Genomic DNA, 20,912 nt, shown 5'->3' with positions numbered 1-20,912 from the left:
TTTTCCTCCATCAGCTCTATCAGACGGCACTTCATACAGACAAAACTCTTACCAGGTGCCCCCTCCAGGATCATGTACATACCACAGCTTCCACATCCAGTCATCTTCATTGTGTCTTCCGCTACATGGGTCACTCCCACTGCTGCCTCTCTATCTGTCATTGCCTTCCCACCTAAATCCTGTTAATCTGGGAAACACAAACCACACCAAAACACCACCACCCACAGCAAAAAACAAGCACCACAAGACAATCTCCCCTTTCGAAGTCCCTCTCAAACTCCCCTGTTTACAGCTCTGTTTGCTAGCTCCTGTGCCGCTGCAGCTGTCTGTTGTTCTTGAAGGTTTGCGTCACTTCTTATTTTATCTAGGCTGCTGTGCATATCCCTTTGCTGTAGAAGTTAAAAGTTATGTTAGTTTGATCATAGTTGTGTGTTTGTTTGTTCTAAAGGATGAAGTCAATTTGAATTAATCTTCTCTATTGATGCACTGCATTGCACAGATATTAAAGGACTTATGAAATTTTACTTGACATTTGGCAAAATGTAAATACTATGAAACCTCCCAATATCTATTAAGGAGAGGTGTTACAAGATCTTAAATGGTAAATGAAAGATAAGGAACTTGAATGACTATGGTCAAAAACATTCTATTGAAGTACTTTAAAACATGATATCTTACACTAACTTTCATCTGAAAGTCTCCAAGGCAGAGATTCTCAAAGTTATTTAGGCTCCTAACTTCTATTGATATTAAATGGAGTTAGGGCTCAAATCCTAAAAGGGGCAGAACTCAGGAGTTTTGAGGATCTGGGCCCAAGTTCCTACCTTGTTACAACCTTACATCAAGTTATTCCTACTATTTTGTCAATTCTGGTCCATGACAGTCCAAGAGCATTCAACATGATATTAAAGGGTTTACTTGTTTGGCAGTTGAAGTTGGGCCTGTTGATGGAATATGGGGCGGGAGAGGTGGGAATGGGCAGTAAACATTTGCAACCTTTGTGTAAGCAAATTCTTGAAAATGCATAAGGAACCAATGATCCCAAAGGCTGTGCCCTACTCATGCCGACATTGATAAGAGGTCTCAGTGGTACTGTCACCACCTCAGAACTCCCAGAAAGGGAATACTGGAGGAGCGAGTTTATTTCTTCCAAAGACATCCCTGACAGTGAATAAGGTAAACTTAATTGAAGATGCTAATATAGTCTCGAATTTAAATCTGGGAAACAGAGTGACTGACAAAGATCACCCCTTTAATTAAAGTTTAACATCTGACTGACAAATTTGATGGGAATCAATACTGCAAGAGAACTGTCTTCCTTGAAATAATTATCCCAATTTACAACAATTACGTGGCATTCATAATTATGTCAGTGTCCTGGTATAACTATATGAATTGGTTTCATCTGAATTTCAATGAAGAAGAGGAGGTTTCAAGATTTGACTTTTGTAAGTCATCTGCACAAAATGCAACTAGGTTATCTTAAAAATAATAATAAACTCACTTTTTCCCTCCCTAAATGTCTGATTATACGTCTATTAGTGACTAACCTGTAGCTAAAGCTTTAAAAGCATCATGTTACTCAGTAGTAACGGCTCAGTGTTTCATATAAAATACTAATTACAGCATGAAAACTTTTTTTTAATTTTCACTAATAAATGTACAGTTCACTTGGGATTTGATTCGTACAAGGGTTTAGGCTTATAGAAAGGCGCCCCTGCCTCCCCTCTCCCCTAAAAAGCAAGAAATTTTAGTTCTACTTTGAAGGACTGGACAGTTGTGGAGCAAATCATTCCATGCTCCCTGTTCATCATGGTATAGTTGTTAGTTGTTTTAACCCCCTCTCTGCCCTGATGTTCTCCCATACTGCTCTGAACATTTATTAACACTTGATGCTGTGAAGATATTCTATATGCTATTATTGGAATCATACAGGAAAATTGGACCCAAGCAATAGTGCAAAATAGGGAGTTATACAGTAGAGTCTACAATCCCTAGCAAATTGTTCAAGAACAATTTGTGATTTCCAGAGCAGAATTACACGCTTATACACCTGTACCCATCTTTGGAACATTCCTAGAGAAACTCACGGACAGAAAAAATCATTAAAAGAAAGCAATCAGGTGTACTGCCTGTGACAAACTTCCTCCTCTACCTTTGTGGGTCTTGCGCTTATTGGCTGATTTGCTCGCCTTGGAGATTCACAACCGCCCTCAGTTTGGCCGTTTTTGTGAACCCACAGTCCAAGTCAACCCCTCCTGTGTCTGGCCAGGAGTTGGAAGGTTTGGGGAGAATCCGGGACCGCCCTCTACTCCGGGTTCCAGCCCAGGGCCCTGTGGAATACAGCTATCTAGAGTGCCTCCTGGAATAGCTGTGCGACAGCTTCAACTCCCTGGGCTACTTCCCCATGGCCTCCTCCCATCACCTTCTTTATCCTCACCATAGGGCCTTCCTCCTGGTGTCTGATAATACTTGTACTCCTCAGTCCTCCAACAGTCTGCATTCTCACTCTCAGCTCCTAGTGCTTCTTGCTACCAGCTCCTCATACGAATGCCACAAACTGAAGTGAGGTCCTTTTTAAACTCAGGTGCCCTGATTAGCCAGCCTTAATTGATTCTAGCAGCTTCTTGATTGGCTGCAGGTGTTCTAATCAGTCTTTTGTCTTAATTGTTTCCAGAAAGTTCCTGATTGTTCTGGAACTTTCCCTGTTACCTTACTCAGGGGAAAGGGACCTACTTAGCCTGGGGCTAATATATCTGCCTTCTAGCAGCTCTACTGGAGCCATCTGGCCCATCCCTGTCACATGCCCTATAAATATTGGCAATGGTTGGCATAATAGGCACATTTTAAAGTTAAAAATATAAACTGCTTAGTAAAGGTAATAAAAAGTACTAATCATGAAAATATGCTAATTATTTAAAAAACTGTAGGAAAAAATTTTCACTGTAAATTTTGGAAGGTGTGTCAACTATGTGAGGCAATTGTAAAGGAAAAGACGTATTTACAACTTTATTTTAAGTGACAGTACTTACAACAGAACTCAAGACATGCTCCCTGTGGGCTGCCTTCTAATCTCATTTATGTTTGTAGAAAACAAAAGTACCTACATTGAAGCCACTGGACTTACAGAGTTGTAAGCGAGAGCAAAATGAGACCATCTATATTTGCCGCTATATTAAACATGACCAAAAAGATTGTGGGTTTGAAACATCAACATTTCAGCAGTTATACAGAATGCTGCCAAGTTGTTTGGCTTCCCTGTGCATTAGTATGGGGGGCTGGGGAAACCATGATTTTTTCATCATGAGTCTAAAATGATTAAGTGCCTGATCCTGCAAGGTAGTAAGTACCCTCAACTTCCATTGAGTTAAGGTTTGAGCTTATAGCAGGTTGAGAATTTTTCAATAAATTTTTTTTCAACGGAAAATGCCAGTTCATCAAAACGAAAACTTTTCATGGAAACACATAGGTTTGGACAAAAAAATCAGCAGGAAGATTTTTCAGATTCAGGATAGAATTTATGGTCAAAACCAGAGAAAGGACCCAGCCCAGAATAGCAAATAGCCTAAACTGAGATTTGAACCTGGGTTTCCCACATCTCAAGTGAGTGCTATGACCACCAAGGTATAGAGTCAGTCCCTCCTGAGAACATCAAAGGAATATTTATTTATTTTTTACAAAGTGAAACAGTACTCACAGGAGCACTTGAGAGGCTGATTTTTTAGCCTGGTGGTAAATCACTAGCTAGGACATAGGAAAGCTAGGTTCAAATACCTACTCTGCCTGATTTACAGCAGGGCTTGAACCTGTGTCTGCAACATCCCCGTGGAGTGCCCTAATGACTAACCTATTGGTTAATCTCGGGTCTCTCTTGTTCTGTTTTTTTTTTTTTTTTTTTTTTTGTGGGGAAAAAATTGTATAATGAGAAATGAAAACAAGTATTGAAACTTCATTTTTTTTAAAGCAGAATCCTTGTTTTCTGACCTACCTTATTTGAGCTCCAATATTGTTGGTAAAATGATGAATATGCTTGGGATGCTCTACAAAAAAAGACTTGGTTCTTTAGTAATACAAGTATTCCTCTTCTTTTTGCGGATACAGACTAACATGGCTGCTACTCTGAAACCTATTTAAAGTCTGAGTCCCCTGAATTCACAGTTGTTTCTCACTCTTCAGGAGCTGTATTCAGGATCGCCAACCAATCATATCAAGCTTTTTTCGCATTAACCTCCAAAGTTCCAGGCCACAGTGACTCACACAATGAATTCACTATGGTTCGCATTAGTTCCTGTTAACTTTCTTTCATTGTCAGCTTAAGGGAGCTCCCTTGAACAAAATGAGAGGTCAGCTCCCAACAAGCCTAGTGCAATACCTCTCTAGCACATCCAGGTCAGGGATGAGCTGGGGATCAGAACTCTAACACACCTCTCCCCACCCAGTCAAAGGAAAAATGAAATACCACTAGACAACCTGGCCAGATCATTAAAATTTGTTGCTAATATTGCTTTCAGCTTAGGGGCCCAGATTCATTTATTGCTTTCTCTACTGAGGAAATTGAATACAATCTTACTTGCTCCATAAATTTAGATGACTTTGTGAAACCAACTATGAAGAACTAATTTGGGACAGGTGAGGACTTTGATAGAGTGGTGAAAAGAATCTGAGTAGGATAATTTAGTTGAATACACCTTTTTGCCCCCCAAACAACTCTGTTAAGTTCAGTCTCAAGACAAAAACAAAACTAATGTTTAAAAAACCATCCTTCCAAAGGTTCTAAAACATTCAATGAAATTTTTTAGAGCAGTACAGACAGTTTCACAGAAAAGAAATATTCAATCAACAAAAACAAGATCCAGACAGATTTCAACAGCACAAGAATTCAAGATAAGACCTTCCAGAATTGTATCAGTTATCTTTCCCCTTATGATTTGGAGAGCTGGCTTCAGGATATCAAATTCTGGATACAGTTTTCAGTCTTAATTTAAAAAGTGTGAATTTCCTGCGTTCTGATCAACTTCTTTGTCCTTTAAAACCCTTTTCACCAGAAAACTTACAAATATTGGGATAAAGAAATCTCAGTGATGTTAAAATCAAATTTTATTAACATAACTTCATACTTTTCTACCAAACGATCCAATGCTAAATGTTCACATGAGTAACACTAGTCCCATAAATTGTTGCCTTGATTAATATCCTCAGTAACATTATTCTCACATATAGGATTTAATGGGATCAGACCCAATTGTGGGATCTCAGTTCCTAAGAAATATATAATAAGCAATGGCTCTAAATCTCAAAAAGCTCAGAACAGCTCCTGACTCTTCTTAGCTAATTTGGCTTCAAAAATGCAAATTATTCTGTGCCTACAGTCCCAAAGCCCATTACCACAGAAACATTTATTAACACTCTCCCTAACCTCAATAAATTTGCTAGGAGCTAGTCTGTTTTTGTATGCTTGAAGTTAATAATGATTTTAAATTGTCAAATAACAGGCTCAAATGGAATTATTTAATCAAAGATTAACGATCAGAGATTAGTGCAGTACTATACAGATTACAGAAAGAAGATATAATTTATCATTCCCCGTAGATGGTGAAAAGAAGGCAGTTTGGTCCCTTCCTCTGTATCTGGTAGAATGCTGACAACATTTATTCCTAACCTAACTTTCCAACCCTATTTCAGTTGTAGGGTGTGAGACAAAAACTCCTTTTTGGAGGGAAAATCCTTTCCCATGATTAATTTAACTCTGTGTTTTTTTGTTTTTTTTTACCTTTTCATTTTACCTAATTACTGATGGAATTTCTTTTATGTTATAGTTAGGTTACATGAACGATAAGCTAAAGGGAATGCTAATCCAGTCATTATTACTAACGGCTGTGACGGCAGTTCTTATGGGGTTAAAAACATTTCAATGGATCTTTAATTCATCCATTAAAGAAAACATCTGCAACAACAAGTATGTCTTATCAATCATTGAAGATAAATTAAATCATAGGCACCCCATATCAATCACCCAGTCTCAGTCTAGCATACTTCTGTAGACAATTTTCATTCACTTGAGGGGTCTTTTCCCTAGACATCTATATCCTCAGCAACTCCAGGTCTGTGGGAATAATTAGATGCAGCCCAAATCTCAATTACATTAAAAACATCCTGAGTACAGGTCACTCACAGATTAAGAGTCATCATTCTGGGCCTTAGAATTAAAAAACAAACAAACACTTTTTGGTAATATCAGAGATTCTGGGGCAATAGTTAATATGTAAATAAATTTAATTTACAAGGGAAAAAAGAGGATTAAAAAGGTTAATATTTACTAACATTATAGATTTCTTAACGAGCCCCAAATAAGGGACAGTACCAAATTGTGACAATTCTGTCCCTGGTTCTCTATTTTCTCCAGGAGGAAAGTAATACTGTGCCAGTCCATTACTGAATCCAGATCATTTCCCTTGCTCTGCTTACTCAGCTGTGCTGGCTAATACATTAGGGCATGGCGGTGGTGATGGAAAAGAGGCTTTGCCTACTCCTCGTTCTGCCTGTGTAGCTGCATGAGAGGGAGAATAACTGCAAGTTCATGATGCTCTTCTTGCTGTTTTGTGATCTGCAAGGCAAGTACCCTGTACAGGGGAGAATAAAGATCATTATGCATGTGACAATTTTGCCCTAAATTGTTGAAAGCACCTGTATGTTTTTGAGCTGTGTGTGTTGCGCTAAGGCGATGCACATAGATTTGCTCCAAAATCAACTATCTTCACATTATTTTCCCAGCACAGAAGAAACATTCAGGTCACTAGGACTCTGATGGAAAAGTATGGGTTTGTTATTCACCCTGATTAAGTCCAGCATGTTTACTGCCTCTAATATAATTTTTCTGAGTTTTACCGAGTTTGTAGAAATGTCCGTCAGTCAGGAAACGACTGATAAAGTCCTCCCTCTGTTCTTTGATTTGCACTCTTTATCTTACACTTCAATAAAAGCCTTTTATTGCTTCCCCCCGTTCCTCCTGGTATTGAACACAGCGATGGACAGATTTCTATTGACACAAAGGCCTCTTTACAGTGCAAGAGTGCAGTGAAAATCTGCCCCTCACTATCTAATCATGAAAAGAAAAGGAGTACTTGTGGCACCTTAGAGACTAACCAATTTATTTGAGCATAAGCTTTCGTGAGCTACAGCTCACTTCATCGGATGCATACTGTGGAAAGTGTAGAAGATCTTTTTATACACACAAAGCATGAAAAAATACCTCCCCCCACCCCACTCTCCTGCTGGTAATAGCTTGTCTAAAGTGATCACTCTCCTTACAATGTGTATGATAATTAAGTTGGGCCATTTCCAGCACAAATCCAGGTTTTCTCTCCCCCCATACCACACGATCCATTGTCTACAGCCAAGCTCTGCGATACAACCGCATTTGCTCCAACCCCTCAGACAGAGACAAACACCTACAAAATCTCTATCAAGCATTCTTACAACTACAATACCCACCTGCGGAAGTGAAGAAACAGATTGATAGAGCCAGAAGAGTTCCCAGAAGTCACCTACTACAGGACAGGCCTAACAAAGAAAATAACAATACACCACTAGCTGTCACCTTCAGCTCCCAACTAAAACCTCTCCAACGCATTATTAAGGATCTACAACCTATCCTGAAGGATGACCCAACACTCTCACAAATCTTGGGAGACAGGCCAGTCCTTGCCTACAGACAGCCCCCCAGACTGAAGCAAATACTCACCAGCAACCACATACCACACAACAGAACCACTAACCGAGGAACCTATCCTTGCAACAAAGCCCGTTGCCAACTGTGCCCACATATCTATTCAGGGGACACCATCACAGAGCCTAATAACATCAGCCACACTATCAGAGGCTCATTCACCTGCACATCCACCAATGTGATATATGCCATCATGTGCCAGCAATGCCCCTCTGCCATGTACATTGGTCAAACTGGACAGTCTCTACATAAAAGAATAAATGGACACAAATCAGATGTCAAGAATTATAACATTCATAAACCAGTCGGAGAACACTTCAATCTCTCTGGTCACGCGATTACAGACATGAAAGTTGCAATATTACAACAGAAAAACTTCAAAACCAGACTCCAGCGAGAAACTGTTGAATTGGAATTCATTTGCAAATTGGATACAATTAACTTAGGCTTGAATAGAGACTGGGAGTGGCTAAGTCATTATGCAAGGTAACCTATTTCCCCTTGTTTTTTCCTACGCCCCCTCCCCCCCCAGACGTTCTTGTTAAACCCTGGATTTGTGCTGGAAATGGCCCAACTTGATTATCATACACATTGTAAGGAGAGTGATCACTTTAGATAAGCTATTACCAGCAGGAGAGTGGGGTGGGGGGAGGTATTTTTTCATGCTTTGTGTGTATAATAAGATCTTCTACACTTTCCACAGTATGCATCCGATGAAGTGAGCTGTAGCTCACGAAAGCTTATGCTCAAATAAATTGGTTAGTCTCTAAGGTGCCACAAGTACTCCTTTTCTTTTTGCGAATACAGACTAACACGGCTGTTACTCTGAAACCTATCTAATCATGGAAAAAGAGGTAGAACATACAGATATAATGTATCTAAAATAACATTCAGGACTTCACATTTAGTTTAAATACTTTAAAATATGTCCCACCTTCTTTTACCATCTTCTTTTAGGGCCTGACCCAAAGCTGATTAGAATCAATGGGAGAGGGGTAAGGAATCCTCCAAAACTCTTAACCAGTTTAAGGATTCTTCGATCCATTAAACTGATCAAATGATATACTGTCATTTTGGGGAAAGAACAGAGTTCAATTTCCCCCGCATTTTTGGTTGGGTAGCCCAGGGTTAACCTCCTACTTTGACTTACAGAATGGTCTGCCAGTAATGTACATTGCCTCTAGAACAGAGAGGACTGTGTTTTGTTTATCTGACTTAGAAATAAGCCATTCTCTGGCACATACGAGCCTCACTGCATGTGAAGCTGCAGATGTTTTTTTCTAGAGTCAAGGACATAAGGAGCTAAAGAGCGGTCTCATTATTTGGGCCTGAAGATCTAAAAAATACAAGCTTTACATTAAGAAAGACATTGCAGTTTCATGCTGGATATTGGGCTGGATCTTCAACAGCAACTATCTCAGGTTCATTAAATTTTTTGACAAGAGTTAGTTCAACCGGCTCGGCACAATTCCTATTTGAAAACATGCCAGCCTTTCCTTTGCGTATCAGCCAGAACTATTCAAGAAATGTATCCTTATTGCTATTTTTGCCTATATACACTAGTACAGTATTCTTTTGTTTAAAAAACAAAACCCACAAACCCTATCCTAATCATCAGAAATGTCCCAAAATACAATGATAAGCTTTAGGGTTAAATTGTGACAGGCCACATACAAGTACAGTGGGCTGGAGAATAGGGTGCCCAGAGCCCACTCTCACCCTCCATTGTACCTAGAGGCAGAATACAGAAAAGACAGGACCAATGTTTCCTGAAACACTTGGCTATTTGGGCAATGAACATTCCTGGCAGCACTCTTTCCTGGATGGCTTCTGGGTATGATCAAAGCCTTGTTTCCCACTCCATCTGATAATCAGAGGTAGATCTGGGGAAAAGAATGCAGCACATTCTAGAGATGCACATGTCATTTCTGAGCACGCTTGCCTCTGATCCACTGACGCAACCTGTGTGTATCAGCTGTTGTATGTAGAATGTCTTGGAGTCAGTACTTAGGTGCTACATCTTTGCTGCTCCCCCCGCTTCCCCCAAACGCATCTCTGGTAGTAAAAGCTGGAATTTGGACTAGTGTTTTGCTGTAGAATATTTTTATATAGTTGTCATGTAAATATATTTAGAAGTGTTGAATCCTAGTAACAATTTTCTTCTGAAGTTAAGATAGTAATTTTAAAGGTAACTGGTTTTGTTTCTGCTCTATAGGATCAGCCAGCCATCTGTGAATCGCTGAAGAGTATTTATTTCTGCTACTTTCTCTTAAAAGCCACCAGTCATTATCTGCTAGATTAGTAAACACCTATACATTTTCTACATGAATAATGTCTGCCATTTTCCCATCTGGGCAGATTCTATCTCAATTACATAGGAGTAGTTGATATCTAGATCTGCCTCTGCCTTTTTAATACTTGTCAAGAATTCTCTCCCTTAAAAGCAATTGTAAGTAATTAATTATTAGTTACATACCATTTGCTAGAGGCACCTGAAGTCTTGTGTCATAAGCCATTTGATTATTGATATACCTGTTTTAATCTGTGTTGCCTCAGAACAGCACTTACAGGATTTTCTGAATCAGCGGTGGGATTGTTTTATTTCATGTAATGACTGCAAACTGTTGATTAAGGATATTCATCTCTCTCTATTGCATCCTTCACCAAACTATCAGAATAGACTGGGGTGGCCAAACTGTGGCTTGCGAACCACATGCAGCTCTTTTACCAAGCCCACCATGCCCCCTTTTCTCTGTATACCAGACTGGCGGAGGAGCTCAGGGCTTCTGCCCTTCAGCAGGATGGTAGTGCTTGGGGCTTCACCCTCATAGGGCAGCCCTGCACCCTGGCAGGCAGCTCCACAGGGCTAAAGCCCCAAGCCCCAGCAGGCGTGCCCAGCTCTCGAGGTTACAGACATTATCGTATGTGACTCAGAGGGTCAGCAAGTCTGGCCACCCCTGCAATAGACTCTTGCCAAATTTGATAATAATCCAATTCTATTCTATTAGAGGCTTTGTAGATTTTCTTTTTTAATGGATCTTTCTGATTTGTGGAAGTGTCTCATTAGTTACGTCTGGAATAACTTATCTGCTTGCATAATTGCCAATTTCTGCTGTCAGTGACACAAATGTATGTTGTGCGAGTGTACTGCTAGATAACAAGGAAAATTTACCGATATCTCAAAGGACTTTTTAAAACTTTATACTTAACTGGGTATATTATGGAAGATCTTTGTTCACACCCATGAAGTATAATACCCAAATACAAACAATATTTAGGGAATGCCCAAATGAGTGGCTCCTTGATCCTGGGTCCAGGTCTATACCAGACTTTCCACAGTTTAAGGCAACCTCAGGGCTTTCCACACAACACAGCCCCTGTGCTGGGCTAGCTAACCTCTTATTAATTATTATTATTAAATATTTGCGCTGCATTAGTATGACCCAGTGTGCCTAGGGCAGCCGTAACTGGAAATGCCAATGTAAGGGCAGGCTTCAAATAGGAGAGCAGATACTCTGAAGACTGGTGGGTCACACTTAGTTTAAACTCCCACCCAGTCACAAACTGTGCTTTCAATCCCCCACACTGGTTATCAAGAAGCAAAAGAGAAATCACACAGCCCCCTTTATTGCATTCCAGTTCTCTGGCTCCCAATAAGCACCTAGGTCCAGTACAGTGAGAAGTTATTTAAAAAACTCTGCTCACATATACAAAATGTTCTTCTGACCCCAAAGGGTCAGCCATGTTACTAGGTTAGTATAGTTTGGATCTTACCAAAATACCACATTGCCAACCAATCCTTTAGTGTCTAAAACTAAAGGTTTATTATATAAAAAAAAAGACCAAGAAGAGAGATTTAAATGGCAAAACATACAAAGACTTCAAAGTCCATCAGGTTCCTAGAAGTATTGGTGAGTTTGCTGGCTTGAACATCCCTCTGGAATACATCCACAGCTTGGATGGGTCATTCAGTCCTTTTTTCAGGCCTTCGTTTGTAGAAACGTTACGCCAGAGGTAAGAAGCAGGTGTGAAGACAAGAAGCCAGACTGAAGACAAAATGGAGAAAATGCAGCTGCCTTTTATAGTCTTTTGCCATGCAGCTTGATTTCCATTGTTTCAAACACAAGCTGCCCAGCACATGGCCTGGTAGCTTTAGAGTTCTGTCCATAGGTATGCCCTGCATGCCTTGCTGAGTCATAAGGTGTATCCCTTGCCTTCTCTCAATTGTATAGATGATGTCCCTTGATGGGCTATCAATCAGGCTAGGCAGTGCTGATGCCAATCTGTCTGGGAGTGTCACCCAGATGCTCAGCACAAGTTTGGAACTTCAGACATACCATACCTATAACCTACAATACAAAGGTGATATAAACACATAAATAAGATCATCATACCTGGCAAATTATAACATTTTTGCAGATACCTTACATGGTATATCTGGCATAACTCATTGCAATTTTACAATATTGGTATTCATAATATCCTAACGTGCCCCCCCCTCCCAATTCCATACAGCATCACAATTAGCATCTACAGTTCCCAGTGAGGGAATGCAGTAAGAACTGTACACACACAAAAATAAAAGATAGTTTTGGCCCCTAAGAGCATACAGGGAGGTGAAGGAGAACTGGTAGATACAACAAATTAACAAAATAACAGTGAGAAAATTGTGATGAGCATAGAGTGTTATTAGAAGCAGCAGTCACAACTGCCTATCCATTGTTGAGCGTTTTGCAGGAATCACAACAGACAGAAGTTTTAACGGAGAGATGTAAAGGAGGATAATGTAGTGGACTTGCAGATTTTTGACAAAGCTTGCCTACCCGGCGGCATCGAGAAAGTGCAAAGGTGCTTATGGGAAAATGTGACTAAAGGAAAATAAAGCCTGGCATTGCTGGTAGATCACAGCTGTATATGGGCAGCTTGACAGCATTTGAGAACATACCAATGGAAGAGATAGACTGAAAAAGTGAAGACGTGTAGTTTGCATTTGATGCAATGGAAAAAGGAGATCCCATGGGGGAATGCTTGCTGGGGACTCCCTCATGCTGGAAAGACCAAACATCCCCCTCCCCCTTCATGATGGTATAGATTAAATAAAAAATGTCAGTGAGCAAGCAAAGGATTAGTAAATGCAACATATCATGTTAGCATACGAACAGAAAACTTAACTTTTGGAGTTTCCTGACTTTTTTCAAGCTTCTCATTGCATTCATATTAGCTTGTGACTTTAAATTTCCCTGCCATTTCCTAAAAGATTGAAGAGAGAAAACAAAAAAGGGAAAGATTAAATTAAAAAAAAATAAATAAATAAAAGCAAATCCAGTCCCCAAAGGCCAGCTTATTCCCCTGAATCATGGGAAAATATGTTAATAAAAGAATACTGGTACACACAATTGCACTGTACATGAAGCGTAGACAGACATGTATACTTTGCTATTTTTCTACTCTGCATGATCCAAATGGTATTCGCAACTAGCCATAACTTCATTAATTCAAAGCCAACATTTTTCAAAGCTCGCAAATAAACATAGCTTATACATATGGAATATATGAGATTGTAAGATCTTTGGGGAAGGGGTTATATCTGTTCATGTGTCAGCATTTAAGGTCAGAAGGGACCACCATACTATTTTAGTCTGACCTTCTGTACAGGACAGGCAACTAACACCTCCCAGCCACTCCACACCAAGCAAACAGCTATAATCAGGCCACAGTATTACAGACCTTGGGAGACTAAAGTATTGTGTGCCACAGGCAGAGAACAGGAGGAACTGAGGTATAACAGTAATTGAGGCTCCAGCAATGGTAGGGAACTGATTAAGTGACATCTAGCCAGGTAATCTCAGCAAGTGACCCAGGCCCCATGTTGCAGAGGAAGGCAAAAAACTCCCCAAGCCCTCTGCCAATCTGTCCTGCAGGAAAATTCCTTCCCAACCCCAAATACAGCACAACCCTTGGCCCACGCCACTTCCTGCAGCCCCCATTGGGCTGGAACGGCGTACTGCGGCCAGTGGGATCTCCGATTGGCCGAACCTGTGGACGCTGCAGGTAAACAAACTATCCCAGCCTGTCAGCAGATTTCCCTGATGGGCCGCGTGCCAAAGATTGCTGATTCTTGAGCTAGACCCTGAAAATGTGAGCAAGAGTCAGCCAGTGAAACATGTAAGAGAGAAAATTGTTTGTGCCACCTCAGAGTCCTGGCTCACCCCACCAGTGTCCCATCTCCAGCTATGGAAATCCCTGATGCCTCAGAGGACGGGGGGCCGGGGGGGAGAGACAGTCACAGAAAACACTGGGGAGTGGGGGGAATTCCCTTCCTAGGCCTTGAATACTTTTGTATAGAGCCCAGGATAATCCTTGTAGTGCTTTTGAGTGCTACCCTAATCAAATGAATACGTTAATAATCACTAAAATATCAGCTAAGTACTAATACTATTATTAACCAGGTTGATTTTTCTCAGGATTACTACTCTGGTATTCAGAAAAGGCTGAATTTTACATATACATATTCCAACAGTTTCTCAGCACAGCACAGCTGCTGCTACATCCGGTGACAAAACCAACCTTTAAGGGACATGCAAGACATCAGAAGGTCAATGTTACATGCAGTAAAAAAGCAAAAATAAGACTGTAAAATACAATAAAAATAATAAAAAGACACCATTGCCAAGTGAGAAGAACAGCTATTTCAAAGGACAAAAGTTGCCAGAGGCTTGTTCATACTAGACAAAAAAAAAAAGAAAATGATAAAAATGGAGAGAATCTGCCCATATATATTGAGGACCAAAGTGTTGACAAATGGAGTGTTATCAAGAAAGACTTCAACTTTATAGGACTCTACTTGTGGTAAAACTGTAACGTAAGTCTCCTTTTGCTGGAAAACTGAGTAGTAAGAGGGACAGTGGCACCACTGACTGGGCAGTGGCATTATGTGGGAGAAATTGATAAATGGGTCATAAAAAATAAGGAAAAGAAAGAATGTGCATTTATTCCTGGAAAGTTACAATGAAATACTTACTGACACACGGGAATGGTTATAATGGATCAAACCAGTAGGATTCTAGCTCCAAAAGCTACTGGATACTTCAGAAGAAGAAGTTGCAGGCAGCTGTCAGATAACTTGCCCACAGGAAGAAGTTCCTCCTAGCCCCTAATACTTAGAAGTAGGCTTATGCGCTGAAAATGCTTGTTGGGTTTTTTGGTTAATATTTACTGTGTTAACTCTAGATAAGTTATTTGTGTAAACATAAAATCCTTTTTTGAATGCTGTTACATGCTTGGTCTCAGTTATATCTGTGGCAATGAGTTCCACAGGCTGATTGTGCAGTTATATGAAAAAAAATACTTCTATGCATTTTTTAATTTGCCACCATTCAATTTCACTGAATGTCTCTCTGTTCTTGTATTATGAGACAGGGTGAATAAAAGTTCCCAATCTACTTTAAAGCATGTATGGTGCTGAAATCCATGTTTTCATACTGTTCTACAGTATCCCGTGCCTTAGTCTGCCTCACCTGCTGTCTGAACACTGATCTATAACTGCCAAAACTACTTCTAACATTTCAAATCCCTAAGAAATTTTCCTAGAGCTTCTATTTTAAAAAAGAGAAAAATCTGCCAAAATGTTACACTCCTTCCCCTCAAATATGAAATGATTTTCCCTAAAATGCACTATGCAGGGTAGGCAATATCCAATCCTAAATCAATTTCACTTTTAGGCATTAGTCCTTATGAGGAACTGCTAGCACTGACACCTATATCATTGTGAAAAGAAAAGGAGGACTTGTGGCACCTTAGAGACTAATATATCATTGTGGTGTCCTATTGAAGTCAATGAATTCTTCAAGGGCACGGTGGGGCACACTTGTAGATCCTGGTGCAGATTTGGGATCCTAACCTTCAGGGATATAAATTGGCTCTGTCTACCACTTAAGAGCTGGAAATCCTCTCTCTCCAATAGCATTCTGGACTTATTTCTAGCACTGGTCAGTTGAAGGATATAGGATTTTACATTTTGGACTACGATTGACTAAACTGCTGTATTAAAAAGATTGCTTATATTTATTATACTTTTTAGGCAGCCTGTCTATACAAGCAGGGGGATATGAAAAATAGCAGCACTATGTCTTTTTAAAATTCTGTAAAATATGTTTTTTTTTTGTAACGTATGCAGCATGGACAATAGATATATGGTACGGTTTGAAGTTTGTATGGGCACTCATCTGGAATTAATTGGTCTGTTTATAATCGGTATCATGTTCTTGACTGTTACATAAATGCTAGACACCCTGAACTAGAAAAATCGGATCTAATAATTATTCTGTTCTGATCCAGAACTCAACTTCACAATTTGGGGCTATGATTAAAATTATAATGCTTTTGTTCATCAGGCCTCCTTGTTTTATTCCATCTTAAAGGGACACTAACATGTTTCTATGAGCATTTTGATCATTCATTTTGAAAAAACTAGCTATAACTGTCACTCAGCAAGAGCTGATCATGACTTATATGAGTACAGATAGGGCAATTCTCCTCCAGAGCCCACTGTATTCATGACTGTGTCACTTATGTATCCCTGAAAAAGAGCTTAATTTCATTTTTCTGTTTTGTTTTTGAAAATCTGTCAAAGGCTTGGCTACATCCCATCTGTCAGAACACATCAAACCTGACACCACAAATAACTTGTGAAGAGTTTCAATTGTAAGAGCTCAATTGGTCCTTAAAGATGTAACATGTGACAAGTAAAGATTAAGCTGCCTCTCAGAATTCGGATGTATAACTTGCACTTAGAATGACATAATCCAACCCTCAGCCAGTGGTTTAAGATAATGCATCAAGACAAGTGATGCTTATTCACATGTTCTGTTTTGAAGTGTTAACTCAAATTTGTGTTATTCTTAGATGGCTTTCTATAGGAAAAGAACAGCCCTCGAGTAAGATACTGTACTGTGTTCAACTCACTGGTTTATTCTTCCGTTACACAAACGGTATACAGAACTAATTAACCCATTTTGGCAAAGCTTCCCTGCTTTTCGTCTATTTGAAAGTTTTTATGAAGCTTTTCCCTATAAATAGCCTTTTCTAACTCTTTTCTTCATGCCTATCAGGTCCAGGGTTAACTGTAATTCTACGCTCTCCATGGTCCCCTCAAGAACACCCTTTTATGTCTCAGCCCTAAAGACGTGACCTCTCTGTGGGCCAGCACCGGTTTTACTTTCCCTCCAGAACACAGTTTTAGGGTCACAGTGCTCTTTCAATTCACTGTGAATATTTCAGCGTGTCTAACTTTAGCCCAGCATCTGCTATTCTATTATCTCCCAGAGGCTATGTCAGCACTTACCAGAGGGCAGCCAGCCCTCACAAAGCACGGTACAGTTATTTTAGAACAAAAGCATTACAGAGAAAGCATATCAACAATAAACAGTCTACAAACATACTAAGCTTACCATGTATCACCCATCTTCCACATGGAGACCTGGGTTTGTTTCCAGTCCTTCATCTCCTTCCAGCAGCATTTTGCTCTCTTGGCTAAGGTGTCACATCAGTTTGTGACTCGTGAGTTTGTGGGTCAACCTGGAGTCACTTCGAGCTGACACTGTCTACAGTTTGGAACCTTCGTTGCCCAGATCTCCTGAAACAGATGAAACCACTCAATGCCCCTTTCCTCAAGGGGGTAAAGTTTCAAAGGCTGGATAGCTGAATAACTGGCATTGGGACTTTGTATTAATCACCCCCATTGTTCCAGATTCCATAGGAAACCCACCCAATGAGCCAGGAACACAAAGACACATATAACTATTATTTGTACAAAGGTCTATGAATATTCTGTGGGACCACAGAATCTGGCACATCTCAGTATAATAGTCTTTGAAGTTTTCCACGTTTTCTCAGTATAATAGTCTTTGAAGTTTTCAAGAGCTCACATCTGTCACATCTTCCCATTAGAAAAGAAAGAATTTAATCCCTTTGCCCCAATGGGTAACAATGGTATATGGGTTGGAAAATTGATTCATTCTTTCATAAAATATATATATATAAGAAGTTTCACAGTTTTCCACAATGCCCACTTCTATACTAGCCATGCCCCAGAATTCCCTCTTTATCCATCCCGGCATCTTTTCCTCACACAATTCCCTCAAAACTCAGGTCTTCCACATAACCCACCAGTGATATTGCATAGCATTAAAAGTGCTCCCATGCAGCCATTAATGGAAAAATAAATCTCATTCTAGAGGCTTTGTCTTGACCCACAGAAATCAACTGGAGTTTTTATTTTGATTTTAATGGGAGAAAGTCAGAGTCTAGTATAGCCAAAAACTCTAAGTTTCCCAGTGATATTTGTTTTTTTGTGTGTGTGTTGGAGGGGGAGAGCTCTTCTTGGATTATAAGTGTAACTCCCCGCCACCCCTTTCCTCCCTGGGTTACTCGGGAGCAGGCAACACTCACCCGTGTGCCTGGGCGCCTGATGTTGTTGACATTAAAGGAGATCCTGAGTATCCCAGTGGTGATGTTGGATAGGTGGGAATCCTCTATCCACACCTCTGCTGCAGTCCTTTGCCCCCAAAGGAATTTGAAATTGGCAGTGCCTCCACGTGGCTGGGCCCTGTACACACTCAATGGTGTACCTTGGGAACCTCCAGGAATAAAGCTATTCTAATAACAAATAATAATAATATAATCTATAAATAATATATATAAATAATAATAATATAATCATGGAGCAGGTCCTCAAAGAATCAATCCTGAAGCACTTGCATGAGAGGAAAGTGATCAGGAACAGCCAGCATGGATTCACCAAGGGAAGGTCATGCCTGACTAATCTAATCGCCTTTTATGATGAGATTACTGGTTCTGTGGATGAAGGGAAAGCAGTGGATGTATTGTTTCTTGACTTTAGCAAAGCTTTTGACACGGTCTCCCACAGTATTCTTGTCAGCAAGTTAAGGAAGTATGGGCTGGATGAATGCACTATAAGGTGGGTAGAAAGTTGGCTAGATTGTCGGGCTCAACGGGTAGTGATCAATGGCTCCATGTCTAGTTGGCAGCCGGTGTCAAGTGGAGTGCCCCAGGGGTCGGTCCTGGGGCCGGTTTTGTTCAATATCTTCATAAATGATCTGGAGGATGGTGTGGATTGCACTCTGAGCAAATTTGCGGATGATACTAAACTGGGAGGAGTGGTAGATACGCTGGAGGGGAGGGATAGGATACAGAAGGATCTAGACAAATTGGAGGATTGGGCCAAAAGAAATCTGATGAGGTTCAATAAGGATAAGTGCAGGGTCCTGCACTTAGGACGGAAGAATCCAATGCACCGCTACAGACTAGGGACCGAATGGCTAGGCAGCAGTTCTGCGGAAAAGGACCTAGGGGTGACAGTGGACGACAAGCTGGATATGAGTCAGCAGTGTGCCCTTGTTGCCAAAAAGGCCAATGGCATTTTGGGATGTATAAGTAGGGGCATAGCGAGCAGATCGAGGGACGTGATCGTTCCCCTCTATTCGACATTGGTGAGGCCTCATCTGGAGTACTGTGTCCAGTTTTGGGCCCCACACTACAAGAAGGATGTGGATAAATTGGAGAGAGTCCAGCGAAGGGCAACAAAAATGATTAGGGGTCTAGAACACATGACTTATGAGGAGAGGCTGAGGGAGCTGGGATTGTTTAGTCTACAGAAGAGAAGAATGAGGGGGGATTTGATAGCTGCTTTCAACTACCTGAAAGGGGGTTCCAAAGAGGATGGCTCTAGACTGTTCTCAATGGTAGCAGATGACAGAACGAGGAGTAATGGTCTCAAGTTCCAGTGGGGGAGGTTTAGATTGGATATTAGGAAAAACTTTTTCACTAAGAGGGTGGTGAAACACTGGAGTGCGTTACCTAGGGAGGTGGTAGAATCTCCTTCCTTAGAGGTTTTTAAGGTCAGGCTTGACAAAGCCCTGGCTGGGATGATTTAACTGGGACTTGGTCCTGCTTCGAGCAGGGGGTTGGACTAGATGACCTTCTGAGGTCCCTTCCAAACCTGATATTCTATGATTCTATGATCTGTGGCATGGGTGTAACTCAAAAATACCAATTATAAATAATATACATCCAATATACTTAAATTAGAGCTAACACACCTTTACGTAACAACTTAAAGAACAGGGTATAACAGACTAAAATATTTCACGATTAATTTAAATCCACGGGGGGGGAAGTTGATAAAATCAATTAACAAATATAGGATACAGTGATAAATTAAACTTATCTAACTGGCATTGACACTGCCACCATTCACCCCACCCCGCAGTGTACACTCCTCTGGATTTCAGAGTCCGAGACACCGGCTTGCGTGGGCACTCTGGAAGATCTGCAGCTGGAGACAGCACTCTGTTGTTTCTGTGTATCAGGCCCACCAAGGCAACAATCTGCACAACCCCTCGGACGATTGGAGCTGGCCCCACCAGATGTCAGCAGCTCTGGGTCCTGGTTTGGTGGGAAGATCACTCTGCTCGACTCAGACTCAATCTCTCTGTGGTGTCCCTTCCCGAGCAAGTACTTTCCCAAACAACAGTGGGGGTTACTCACAGTCCTTCACTGCAGGCCCACCCCAGTCAGCTCTAAGCACAGCAACAGTCTCTGCCCTGGCTCCAGTGAAGCCACCAACAGCCGCTGCGGCTTCCTGCTGGATCAAAGCCCCTGCAGGCTCTCAGTAGCAGCAGCTCCTAGTATGGACAGAGCTCCACAGCAGCACTCTCATTCCTCTTCCCAAAATGGAGTTCACTGCCTGCTCGCCCTGCAGGAGGAAGTCTGCCTCTTTCCTCAAGGCCTCGTGGGAGTTGCAGTCTCTAAGGCTAGATTGCGGCACACAGGCTTTTCCCCAGAACACTCCCAATAAAGTTCAGAGGCCCCTCTAGTAAAAGGTGCATACATAAGGTTTACAAGGCAGGTGCCACGCTTTCTTGGTATCTTGTGTCACCTGAGGCATACCATCAGTGCTTAATAGAGTTAGAGTTTAAAGTCAGAAAGGAGCACCAGATCATCTAGGCTGACCTCCTGTATATCACAGGCCACCCAGCACCCATACACTAAACCCAACACCTGGAATCAAAACAAAGTGTTATGGCCCTCAAGAGACTAGCACTAGCTAAAAACAGGTAAATATATCTCATGAAAATTTCCAAGAGAAATTAAACCTTTTCCACCT

The 20,912-nt window shown here is 40.9% G+C and overlaps 1 long non-coding RNA gene across 1 annotated transcript; it reads right to left on the bottom strand.

Annotated features, from left to right (window-relative positions):
- Positions 1-11,872: 11,872 nt before the first annotated feature.
- Positions 11,873-20,462, bottom strand: LOC122464297. Its single transcript, XR_006288237.1, has 4 exons — positions 20,294-20,462; positions 18,176-18,382; positions 17,176-17,360; positions 11,873-12,976 (listed from the first exon to the last, which is right to left on the bottom strand). It is a non-coding gene; the product is annotated as an uncharacterized LOC122464297 (long non-coding RNA).
- Between the last annotated feature and the right edge of the window lie 450 nt (positions 20,463-20,912).

This window comes from Chelonia mydas, chromosome 2 (assembly GCF_015237465.2).
Source record: "Chelonia mydas isolate rCheMyd1 chromosome 2, rCheMyd1.pri.v2, whole genome shotgun sequence".
NCBI lineage: Eukaryota > Metazoa > Chordata > Testudines > Cheloniidae > Chelonia > Chelonia mydas.
Note: the sequence above shows the minus strand (reverse complement) of the source record. Positions and strands in the feature narration are given on the sequence as shown.